This window comes from Micromys minutus (assembly GCF_963924665.1).
Source record: "Micromys minutus genome assembly, chromosome: 23".
Lineage (NCBI taxonomy): Eukaryota > Metazoa > Chordata > Mammalia > Rodentia > Muridae > Micromys > Micromys minutus.
Window position 1 is genome coordinate 30,067,776 of NC_137958.1, and position 13,244 is coordinate 30,081,019.

Consider the following 13,244-nt stretch of genomic DNA (forward strand, 5'->3'; position numbering starts at 1 on the left):
CGATCAAATTACACTGTACGCCTGGATACAGTTTTTAAAGTGAATCAAAGCAAATCAAAAAACTATCTAAGACTATGCTAATTTGGATGCCCAAAAGGAAGTTCCTTTGGGAGAAGTATGCTAAGCAGGCTGACTCCTTTCTATTGGAATGTGAGGCTCTTGTGGTCGAAACTTTAAAATCACACAGGCAGCTTTAGAGCCTGTGCACATCTGTAAAGTGTGGCTTCCTCTGCTAGAGTTCCAAAAAAGAGCTCCTGGATCTGTTAGCAAGGAGAACATCTGGACTCCTCAGAGCTATGTGGCTTTTGCTATTGTTTTTTGGCATCTACTTTAGATCATTTGCCTGTACCAAAGTAAATTATGTAGGATGACAAAAATCTGTGAAATAGACTTTTTCTAATATTTGAACTTTTTCAAAAGGGTGCTCATAATCCACAAGCATATATATATATATATATATATATATATATATATATATATGTATATGTATATGTGTGTGTGTGTGTATGTAATTACTTGTATAATATAAAAGTAAAAACAACTGTCAAAACCATTTAAGATTTGCCACTTCAATGGCAGTAAGTAAAGTGTCTTTATTTAGAAAAGTAATGTGGCCATGTATATATGACAGAAATGATTTCAAAACCTCTATTGCTTTAAAAATTGTATCATTGTCCTTCAACAACACACACATAAAAAGCTGTTTATCTACCAAAATCGGTTTACTTTAACAATTGTGAGTTTAATTAAGCAGAGAAGGGTTACATTTTAAGTAAAATTTACAGTGACTATTAAGAACCGTAGTGTACTTATTTCTTATTGTGTGATATAAAGATCTCGCAGTATTATCAACACCTCCCAGGTTTGATTATTTACACATTCCAAGTCACTGCCTGAAAAACAAAACTAAAGTATTGAATAATTTTTTTTCCAAATTCTGAAAATCAAATACCTAGTGTCTATAAGGCATATATAATATACTGAAGATTTGAAAATATGTAAAACACGGTCTCAGATAACACACAGATTAGTAGGGGCAGAAAGAGAAGTAAAAAGTTAAGTGTTTCAAAACAGACAAGAATTCTAATAGATGTCCAAGACCTGGGAGGTGCCAGAGAGGTGCAAGGCAGCTTCTTGATCAGGTAAGGGAAGAGTTCTCCTTAAACAGAGTCTTTGGGAAGTCTACAGCTCCAAGTGAATTTCCTCAAGACAGGAGAAAACCAGGCCATTGGAAATAAATGAGAAGAGAGGAGAACATAAGGAAAGTCTGAGTTGGATTATCCCTGACGACTCCTAAGGAGGATAAGGCTAAGGTTGGTCAGGTCTGAGTTGTCATCTTTGGTTGAAAGCCAGTGAGATAGAAAGAATGCACCCCAGGTAAAAGATGCCCAAGGTTTGGGACTGAGATGTCTGTGGCAGTGGTTAATTCATTATTGACCAAGGCAGTGGAGAGCAGGAGATGATTCTTTGCTTTCTTTGCAGAAATAAATCCATATGGTAATGGGAGATCGCAAAGGTAGGAGGGACAGAAAGGAGGAAGATAATTGGTATCAGGATGACAGGTGATTGTGTCACCTCCAGGACAGACTACATGCCAGTTTGGGAACTGGGCAGGGAGAGAACTTTCTTTTTCACACTTAAAGCTTTTTTTTTCTGTCATGTCTCATAATTAATTGATGTCCAGTTGACAGCCACATGATGATAACAAATTTCTGTACAGAACTTAGGCCAAAAATGGGTCCTGAAGATAAACATTTATGACTCATTTTTTTTTTTTTATAAAGAGTCATCTGTTTTTACTTCTGTGTAACTGAGTGGGCTCTGTGAGGGTATGTGCATGACCGGTGTGTGCCAAGGCCAGAAGAGGGTGTCAGATCCTTGGGAACTGCGGAGTTTTAGCCAATGTGAGCTGCCTCTTGTTAATACTAGGAATAGAACTCATGTTCTCCAGAAGAGAAGGGATTGGTCTAAACTATAGAGACATCTCCAGTGAATCACTTCCAGAAGCAGCATGTTTTGCTTTACAATGGAGTTTAAAAGAGAATTATATACATGGGTGAAAATGAGAAGTTAAAATGGCTTCCTGCATTTGATCAGTTTTATCTTTTATCTTCACAAGGTGCCACTTGTCTTTTTCCTATGAAATGATGGAAAGGTGGAGAAATTTGTGGTAATTTTTATCTGTTATCACTTAACTCTGGTCTATTCTACCTAGTTCAGCCGTTAAATAAATATATTTAATACTTATAGCTCAGATTTACTTATGGACTCCATATATACATTTTAAATGCTTTGAGAGGCTTGCCTCATTGTACACTTCAACTCTGACTTAATATTATTCAGTAATAAGCAATATTCCAAGATAATGATTATTGAGTGTAACACCCTTATTTTTGGTTGCGTTAAGATTGAGTTGGTCATACAAATTCAGAAAACCCTATAGTAATAGGACCATGCACAATTCAAGTCATAATTTACTCATAGACAAGTCAGAGTTAGGCTCCCTTGCTCTTGTGATGACCTACTGGGCTATCAGGACCCAGCCCCCATTTCCTTTCTACTTACTGTCATTACTTGAGTAATGACACTTGTACTTGTACTTGGAGGAAACCTGTACTTTCTCAGAATCTCACCCTTGTTTTCAGTTTACATCCCGTGGCAGGAGACCCACACTTTTCTTTCTTTCTTTTTTCTTTTTTGGTAAGAAAATTTGCACAGTATGATCTTTTATCTAGAATTGTTCACTCAAATACAGCTGCTCTGATACTGACATTGAATAGAGAGGATGTATTGGGAGGAGGACAATCCCTGCTCTAGCCACAGCCAGATCACCACCTCACCTTTGCTGGAACAGCACTTAACACTACCCTGAGTTCTTTCCCGAGACCACTGATGGGGATCTCTACAACTTCACACTCCTAGGTTTAAATTATTAATAAAGACAGATCCCAGTTTACCACCGGCAAAAATCCAGTGTAACGTAAGCTGTAAGGTCATTTCATTCGAAAGAAAAGCATTGGTTGAATTTACTATGGCGGAACTCTAACTCTTTAGGAATTTATTGCTGTGGCATTTAGAAAAACAACTCTTCGGGTCCAAGTGAATTTTTCACACATGAAACTCTTTCAAGCCTGTTACCTTCATTGATTCAGCTGAGCACTGCCCCTGTGTTGTCCCACTTCCTCTGACTTCTACCTCAACGTAATGTACTTCTAGTCTCCGGAGTTTTATTATTTCTAATCTGCTTTCCTCAAATTCTGGTCCCTTCAAACAACATTTTTAATATTTATTCCTAATATCCATGTTCATCTCAATATAGGTTTAGAGTTAGCGACTCTCTAGAAACACCACAATCTCTTGTGATAACGACCTGCTAATAGTTATTCATGGAGAGCTGTAGAGTCTAGTGGGGGAGAGAGGAGGGGGAGCTCTTTCTAGGGATGTTGACCAGCCCTGCTCCCCTCTCCTTGATAATCATGACAACTCGGGTAGGAACTACCTCCAAGGCATTTTGTTCATGATCACAGGAGAGCAGAGCACACTTAGAGTTTGCCAAGGTAAAATGATACCCAGATTACGCGTGGAATCTCCTCAGGGCACTATTGAGCAGGACGTGAGGGGGGCAGACAGCACAGAGGCAAACAGTAGATGTCACTGATATTCTCACACACCACCGTGGACTGGGGCACTGCTGTCTTTGTAGATCTGGACCAGAGCAGTTGAAGTGGACAGGAAAACCATCTGTTCAGGGAGGCAGGTAAAAGAGAAGACTGTACAATGGCATCCCCTGAAAGAATGATGGACACAGCTTATGGTTTCCAGGATGCTGACTACCATTGTTTAGACCGGAGACCATAGAGGCCTGGTGCTTTGAATAAGAATAGTAAGGATAATAGCACTTCGGGTGGAAATAATAGCACTTCAAGGTTACACAAAGAATGCTTTCTACACCCCTGGTCAAGGGACAAAGAAAGGATTGGGGATTGTGTGTGGGGAGGAGAGGGGGAAGGGAGACAGAGAATAAATGAGTTTGCCATGCTGATAACACAGAAAATCCAAGTAAAATATGCAACATTCTGTTTCTCTCCTTGGAAATCATCATGATTTCTATGAGAAACATTTAACTCCTTTATAAGAATTTAGTAATGGTGTTTTAGTATTAATTCACTAATTTTAGGGATCCGTCTTGAGAGATTTATTTTGCCTGGTGGTAGTTAAGTGTGAACATTCTGAGGGTAGCCTTTCCATGTAACCACATCTGACACACTTAAGTTCCGTAAGCCTCAGCTTCCATACCTGTAGTTTTAGCACTAACCCCACAGGTATTTAAAGTGAAAATTAAATTGTATTATCATATAATAAATTTGGCACAATAAAGTCATTGAATGTTTTCTTACCATGTGATACTCACTATATTAATCTGGCTACAAATTTGCTTTCTAAAGTAATTTTCACAAAACACATGCACACTAGACTTTGTTAAGCTGTCATGGAAAAGGTAACTATGTTTCTTTTTTTTATCATTTATTCTGTTTTTTTATCATTTTCTTTTTTTCATCATTTTTTATCATTTGTTTTATCATTTATCATTTGACAAAAAAAATGATGTCACAGTTTTTCAGCTGTGATCCAATTCCACCCTCATTTTTTGGCAAAACTACCTTCTCCAATAAAGGAAGGTGGGTACAGACCTTGAAAACAAAGACAACAGATTCAAGAGTGCTAGTCTAGGTGTATTACTTCGAACCCAAAGAATTCTTTTCTCCTCTTATAATCTGGTTTTTGCCTGGAATGATTCTATATCTCTTCACATTTTTCAGGGAAGTAGCTTCACTGACAAATTGATAATCAGGTAGTTAGGGGTGTTGAGATTATAGCCATTCCTTATCTAGATCCACCAACTACTCCAAAAATGATTTTAACATTTTATATAATGTTTATATATTAACAACTGTCAAAAAGTCACTTATAACCAACTATAATCTCAGTGATATTTCAGCTTTTTTGGAACCTAAAAATGTGGTGATGGTGTTGGTAGTAGCAGTGTGTGTGTGTGTGTGTGTGTGTGTGTGTGTGTGTGTGTGTGTCTTTATTTGTTTCTCTGTGTGTGATACATTTACATGGACAGCCCTCCATAGCTGTGGGGTTTTTGTTAATTGGTGACTCAATTAAAACTATGAAGAGGAAATTGCAGCATCTGAATATGTAGAGACTTTTTCTTGTTATTATTTTCCAAGTTGTATAATATAACAACTTTTTCTATATAATTCATGTTATGTTAAGTATTATTATAAGTAAAATAAAATTACTTAAATTATACAGGAGAATAATGTCTAGGTTATTTAAAAATGCTGTACCATCTTATACAAGGGACTTGAACATCCTTAAATTTTGGTATTTACAGGAAAATCCTGGAGCTTGCACATACCAAGAGATAAGTAAACACATTCATACACACACACTCACACACACACACACATACACACACACACACACAAAGAGAGAGAGAAAGAGAGACACAAAGAGAGACAGAGACAGGGAGAGAGAGGGGGGGGTACTTTTACGAACATGCAAAGAAGCAAAGAGTACATTTGAGGTAAAAAAGTGATAATTTCTTGTTGTCTGTAGATTTTGCTCAAGAAGTCCGTGCAAATCTCTGGTAGATAGGATAAACTTCATGGAAAAGCTTTTTTTGTTTTTCCTATTTAGTACCCATGTGGTATTAGAAATTGCATTTAGGGTTTCAGACAAGCCATCACAATTCCCCTATTTCTGAGCTACAGCCTAGGCCTATTTTTCTTCTTATACTTTCATGAAGTGCAAACTTACATTTGTGATATTTGTATTCAGCCTTTTTGGAGCTACTTTTAGGGAAAGATGTTCATCAACATTTTGTTCCCGAACCATTATGGTGCTCGGTTTTAGAATATGTGCTCTATTTTGTATGTCTAGGATCAATGTCCCTAGCAGATATCCTCTATATTGGTTGTTTATTTCTGGGTTACAAATGGTTATAGAACACTTGAAACCAGAGAGTTTGTTTGCTCTCCGAGTTTCTAAGAGAGTATTGCTAGGATGGCAAGCTGTGGTTCTGAGCTTTTCATAAGGTTATTTATAAGACAGCGCCAGAGTCTCTGAAAAGTTCGATTGGGATGGAGGGTTGAATTTCATGACAGTTTGGTGGTTGTTTGCTGGCTGGGGACTGTAGTCCATCTGGTCGACCCTCTGTAGCAACTTGAGTGTCCTTATGCTGTTATCTTCAGTATGCAATTCTAAAGTGGGCCAAAGCTTAATACAAGATGTCTCATATGTTCCAACAAACTTTTGCTTCTTGCCATGCACCGCTGGTTAAAAATAAGTCAGTAAATTACTCAAGCTAGGGAAGTAGAACTTGGCCATGTGGGAGGGATGCCGCCAAACATATTGTGGACATACTTTGATCACCATGATTTTATACCATCGTCATAACCCGTCTAGAAGTTTCAGTGGGTAAAATAAGACATTCATTAATACCAGGGCCACTGCAAGATAGGCATTTGCCACAGTGTCCATTTTCTAAGTGACAATTCTTCTTCCTGTCCAATTATAATCACCTGTCAGTGACATACACTGAAATGAGTGGCAATTCAGAACAAACAATGCAATTAGTCCCTTTAATTATGAAGAAAGTCCTTATTTTCACAGAGCAGGGCTAGTTAACTTTCTTAGAGGTAGAGATTGTTTGCTCATCAATGTATCATTCTTTCTTTACAGTAGAATTGTAATCCAAGTGTTCTCTCTTTAGCATGTCTTCTTTTCTCCTCACCAAGAGTGTCACCAGGTGGTTGTAATGTCTGCTTAAGTGTCTTTTACTAACATTCACTGAATGTAGATTCTCCACTCTCTTCCCCCCTTTCTCGCTCCCTTTCCCTGCCTCCCTTGTTCCCTCCCTTTCTCTCTCTTCCTCTCCCCCCTTCTCTGCCCCCCCTTCTCACACACACAGCCATTTAACTCTCCAAATCTCAGTGTCACAACATTTAAGCAGTTCTAGGAGAGTTTTTGGCTATAGCAATAATTAACTATTGTGGGCAGCCTTTCTAATTTTTGTGGTTTCAGATGTTAACATAAACATAAGACAAGAGTTTAAGAATACCCACGTAAATTATCTCTGACTATCCTAGACTCTATCAAGATTACCAAATCAAAAACCAACATCTTACAGTCTAAATGTTGTTTGTCTTATGTAAATAATTTTCAAGCTAGGAATTTTTTTTAAATTAGTACATTCTAAAATTGAAATCCAAATTGAACTTTATAGCTAAAGTGTGATTGTAATGTTGGGGAATATAGAAAGAAATAACAGAGAAAATGAAAAAGAGAAAGACAGACAGGCAGAGAGAGACAGAGATAGACAGAGAGAGAGAGAGACACCCACAGACACACAGACACACACAGACACACAGACACATACATACACACACACACAGACACACAGACACACAGACACACACACACACACACACACACACACACACACAAAAAAAAAACAGAGACAGAGAGAAAAAGACACAGAGAAAGTTTTAGCTTTCCCGAGTTATCACATAGATGTTAAGAAGCAACAGAGAACAATTTCTAGTTGTGCTACTGTGATGGTTAATTTTATTCAGACAAATAAATCTTAATTGTTAGTAAGAAACACTTTGAGGCCTGTCTGTAAAGACATTTGCAGAGAGAATTAAATAAATAACCAGACATGCAAGCTGTTTCACCTACCCCCAGCTTCTATCCCTCTCCATGGCTGTGGAAGGAACCTTTGCAATCTGCAGACAGAGTGGAAGCCCTGCTTCTTCCCACCGCTTTTTCCATGTAGTTAGTAACAGCATAGAGAAAAGGCCCACCTCCATTTTCCCTTATAAAGCTTTGAAAATCTAAGTGGTTTGTCAAGTCCCTAATGTCAATGTCTGTACCCCAAAGCTTTTCGCAGGGGCCAATCAGAGCCAGTCCTCTGCCCAGGGCTCATGATAAGCCTCTGACTTCACCTCTTAATGTTGCTCCTGGGTTTTGAATGAAAATCATAACTTTAGAACATAATAGACACTGAATAAATATTTGTGGGACACATGAAAATTATCTAGTAGACTACATTAGTGTTTTGCTACCAAAACTTTTTCTAACATGAACATAAACTTTCTTTGTGAAAAAAAAACTTTTTAAAAACCAAATAAATAAAAACAATAAAATAAATTTTATTAGTAAATTGTATATTTATAAATGTTTATGTCCCAGCTTTTTCCTGCTTTGTTATTCTCCTCTTCCTCCTCTCTCTCCTCCTCCCTGTCCTCTTCCCTGTCCTCTTCTTTGTCCTCCCTTTCCTCATCCCTCTCATTCTCCTTCTCCTCCTCTCTTTCCTCTTTACTCTCCTCCTCCTAGTCTTCCTCCTTTTTGCTTTGTTTTGTTTTTCATTGTGGATTTGCTGCCTCTCCAAATTAGCAGCCTTTGATTTCCACTGACAATTTAACCCCTTGAAGCTTTTCTGGCTGCAGATAAATATAAGACACGGGGTTGCACGATCAATAAAAAGTTCTGTATATTTTCCCAGGCATTCATGTTACACAGCCAGGTTTCTTTTCCTACCGGGGACGCATATATAAATATATATTACATCCTGATAGCAGCAGTCTCTCCCTCCTCTCTTCCTAGTCCTTCCCCCACCTCCTTTCTCCCCAGATCTACTCCTTTTCCTCCACTTCCTTCACTTCCTTTCTCTTCAGAAAAGGGCCTACCTACCAGGATTATTAACCAAACATGGTATAACAAGTTGCAATAAGACTAGGTACATCCCTTCATTTTAAGGGTGGAAAAGGCAACCCAGTAGGAAGACACGTGTCTCCAATCTTTTCAGTGTCAGAAGCTGTGCTTTATTTTAAAGTTTTAAAACAACAACAACAACAACAGCAAAAAACTACTTCCTAATCAGAGTGTGTGTATTTGGTAACTTGTTCTCTAAATGTCTGTTCCTAGCTTTGTACCTGGTTGCTGAATTTATCACAAAACACTTGATGCATGTTTGTAGTAAACGCCGTAATGGTATGAGTCCAAACACAGCTCTCATTATGCTGTTCAGTTCCCCAGCCTCAGCCTCAAACAGCCCTCATTAGATGCCCTGTGGAAGGAACTGAACACAGCCATCAGCCCTCGCTCCCTCAAGCCAAATGGTACAAAGTGGATTGTTTCTGTCCACTAAGTGCATTGCTGCTTTGTGATGCTACACTGCCTAATTTATACACAATAGTAGGATGAGCAAAAGTCCATGTCCAAGTCAAAGCAAACAGGTTTTCACAGAGTTTATCTTATAAACATCTGATAGTGATTAAAGAAAGGTTGGAGCCTGGGAGACGTTTAATTCTAATTTCTCCGCAGACATTTGGAGATTAGTAATATAGATCTATACTGTTTGGAACGAAGTCACACGTGGCTTGAAGTGCCTCTGCGAGAAATGATGGGGAGGCCTTTTTTGGACTGAAATAATTAAGTGCTTTTTAAGCTTTCGACTTAATCTCAGACTTCCAGCTTTGTGGCCTTGAACACAACTTCAGCTCTGTTACAATCTCTCATGGTATCTTTAACTAAAATTGCTTATTTTATTCTAAAACAAAACACAAAAAAAAAAAAAGAACCACCTCCAACCCAGAAACAGCATCACTTCAAGCTCCCCAACATGTACTTTGATAGCATACGCAGTAAAAGTCGGTTTGTGTTAAACTGTTTTTCTTACTCAGATACGACAGACACAAACTCACCTCCAGTTACAATATCTTTAAGTAGATTTCCTTGTAATGTATGATACAAACGGGAAGATGGGGTGATACAAGTATGTTAATTGTCATGTAAGTAGGTGAAATGTGTTGCAAATGAATCTAGCCAAATTGAGTTTACTAAATACAAAAATCTAAACCAGAAATAAATTATATTTCCATTATAGTTTGTAAAAAGAGACCAAAGAAAAAGTAATCTGTCACTATCTTTTACTTGAGAATAGAGATATTAAGCACATACACACAAATGAATATGTATGTGCCTTTTTGTACATCTTTCTCTTATGTCAGAAAGTCTGCAGCAAGATGATCCTAGATTTGGTGTGCGTGCTTTGTTGCATGAGAATTTTCTAGGTGTATCAAAATGTGCTCATTAAGAATAACTGGACATGTTCTGTGTTAAGGTCAGTGCAGCTTGGGTTATTGAATTTTCTTTCTTTGTATTTTGGTCTTTCTTCCTTCTACATTAGGCCCACTAGGGGAAAAAAAAGATGCTTCTTTATTTAACATGGGTGCACTAAGCCTTTGGGATTCTAAATTCTTTCGTTAATATGCACGAGCACTTCCAAAGCTTGTATAAGATAATGTGGCCTTAAAAAGGGATTCTTCTATTTCTCCCTTTTTCTAGGCTATAATCTGTAGACAGATAATGCATAATGCCAGGTAATGGATCACATCAACTAAGGCATGCCAATAAATCCTTGCACTGACCTTATACATAATGTTTTTTTTCAAAGAACAATGTTTTAAGTGAGAAGAAAAATCTCCTCCTTGTTAATTTTTTGTTGCATTTTCTTTAGTAAGAGAAGGGTATTGTTGTCTGCTGTGCATTTTTCTTCTGTTAGCCTTCATGATCGATTTAACTTTAATTTGTAATTAATATATATCATTATAATACAGTGAAAAATGTTTGCACGATGACAAAAGAAGTCAGAAGGACAAATTGCAGAAAAACACACAAAAACCAGAATTCGAATTAAAAAAAAAAAAGTAAGTGCTAATCAGTTTAGTCAGAAAGAAAGCATTCCACATAATTTTATCATAAAGCTGGTGTGTCCTGATAGACATGTTTTGTGCATTCTGGTCTATGTCAGCCATCCACACCGACACCCATCCGAGCTGATACTAATATTGATGTCACTAGGTGAGTAGTGCTGTCACAATGTCAAGTTCATCCTGGCATCTCACAACTTTAAAGACGTCCCTCTTTTCTCCCCCAAGGCCCTGATCCAGACAAAGAGATAATAACTCCTGGAGGAGTCCTTGTACATTGAATTCCGGACCACATCTCAGGAAGCACAAAGGAGAACTGGGTGGTGGTGAATACAGATACGTAATAAAGACCCACACGATGCTGTTTCTTTCTTGTCTTCAGACGTCAGCTTTTAGATTGCACGTGTCTCTGTGTTTGACACAGCATTTGTCTTAGTGAGGTAACCTGGCTTAGCGAATTTCCCCAGAAGAACAAGAACATTTCATTTTTATAAAAAAGAACTTTGATCCTCTTTCTTGGTTTGTCCTTTACTTGAGTCCAGTATCAAAATAATATTTTGAAATTCACTGCACAGTGTTTGATAAATTGAAGATTTAGCAACCTCCAGGTGGTCTCTGATATCAACTTCTTAAATCTAGATAAGCAATTCAGATCAGGATGAAAATCATACCAGGTTGAGAATGGCTAAGCCAACAGTGTAAAGAGTATCAGCTCTTATCATATAAAAATTGCAAAAAAAGTCTATATATTTTCTTTTATTGTGGGTTCATAGAGGGAAGCCTAGGGCATTGTCATTTCTGGAACAATTTCCAAATATATCTAATTTCTCCATGGTCACTGTGCTTTTTCCATTTCAAACTATCGAGAGTTTCTCAGAATTACTAAGCACCCTATGCACTGTCAGGGATATTAATGAGCTCTTCATCACGGGTGGCTCTTTGTATAGTTAGAGACATCTCCAAATTACCTATTGGAAGCAGTAAGCCAACATCAGGCTTTACATGTGACTCATCTCTATGTTAATCCTTTTATCTGCTGAAGGAGTGATTTCTGAAGTGGAGCATGAATTCATTGATACACGCATTGCCTCCAAAATAAAATATTTTAGTACAAACATAAGAAAAAAAGAAGTTTCCTGTTTTCCCAGGGTAATGATATAATGTATTCTAAGCATCAGGTATCAGCATCCTAATATTTTTCCAATTGCTTTCTTGGTGGGGGAAGAAAAGAAAGTTTGTGGTGTCATTATTCTCCAGCCTACATTATGTTAGTTTTGATTAGATAGTTGGTTTTTGTTTTATCTCTTTTTCTTTTTGAAACCAACCTTGCTATATTGTCCAGTCTGGCCTCCAATTGGCATCCTGCCTTATCTTCTAAAGTATGAGGATTACAAGTGAATGCATTACCATAGCTGGCTAAGACATTTTAAATACCACACACCTCCCTCATTGTCCCCAAGTTCAAGGTGTATGGTTTTTTAGTTGCCATAGGTTCAGATGCATTACTGGTGTCTAGCAATTCTCTTGGTCTGGTATACTTTGTAATAGGCAGGGGCTGTAGCTGAGTTATTATGTATTTCCAGCAGCACCTTTCACTCTTACTTTAAGCTATTAGAATAGTAGCCATGACCGGTTGTTAATCAGTAATGTTCAGATATTACTAAACCTAAAATGTTGACCATTTGCTCTTCACTTCTTGAGAATCACGAGAGCTGGTCTTTATTTTTAAAAGCAAGCAGAAAGGAACTATTGGGAATGAGCAGGTGTTCATCTACCACATGGAGCTTGTCTTAATATCTCCCACGAGTAGGTTTTCTCTTTCACTGATTCCACCATTTAAGAAATCAATCAGACCGTTTCCAGAAGCCTTTGCTCAGAGATAACACATTTCATAAGTAGCTCCAATAAGTAAGCAATACTATGGCTACAACCATATTGTCACAGTAACTCAAAACATCCATTGTGGAGAGTTATTTGTCGTCTACTAGCCTCCAACCTTGAAGAAGTCAAGGAAGTAAGGACAGATTCTTCTGCAAGAGTTACAAGCACTTTGACATAATATTCTATTGAATGTTTAGTACAACAAGGCTATCATTCATCAAAATAGTTCTCATTTTCTGGTTTTCATACATATTCACTATAAACACAGGAATAAATTCATACAATGTAGCAAACTGCAGGCTGAAGGCAGGTGCTTCTTTTTTCTCTTGTTTTTCTTCAACAATCTGGCAAACAATTGTCTAACTTCACAATTGGCCAAGATATATTTAATATCCTTTTTATGAAAACATTTGCCTCAGTAGAGTTATTTGTCAGGATGATGAGAGAGTTTTCTTTTAGAATAGACAAGTTATGTTGCAATTTCAAAATCTCGAATAGAGAAGAGTTCGCTTATTGTGCATCAGACTCCTACAGTTCTCGAGAAGGAGTTGGTTTTAACCAGTGGGTGTCAGTGCC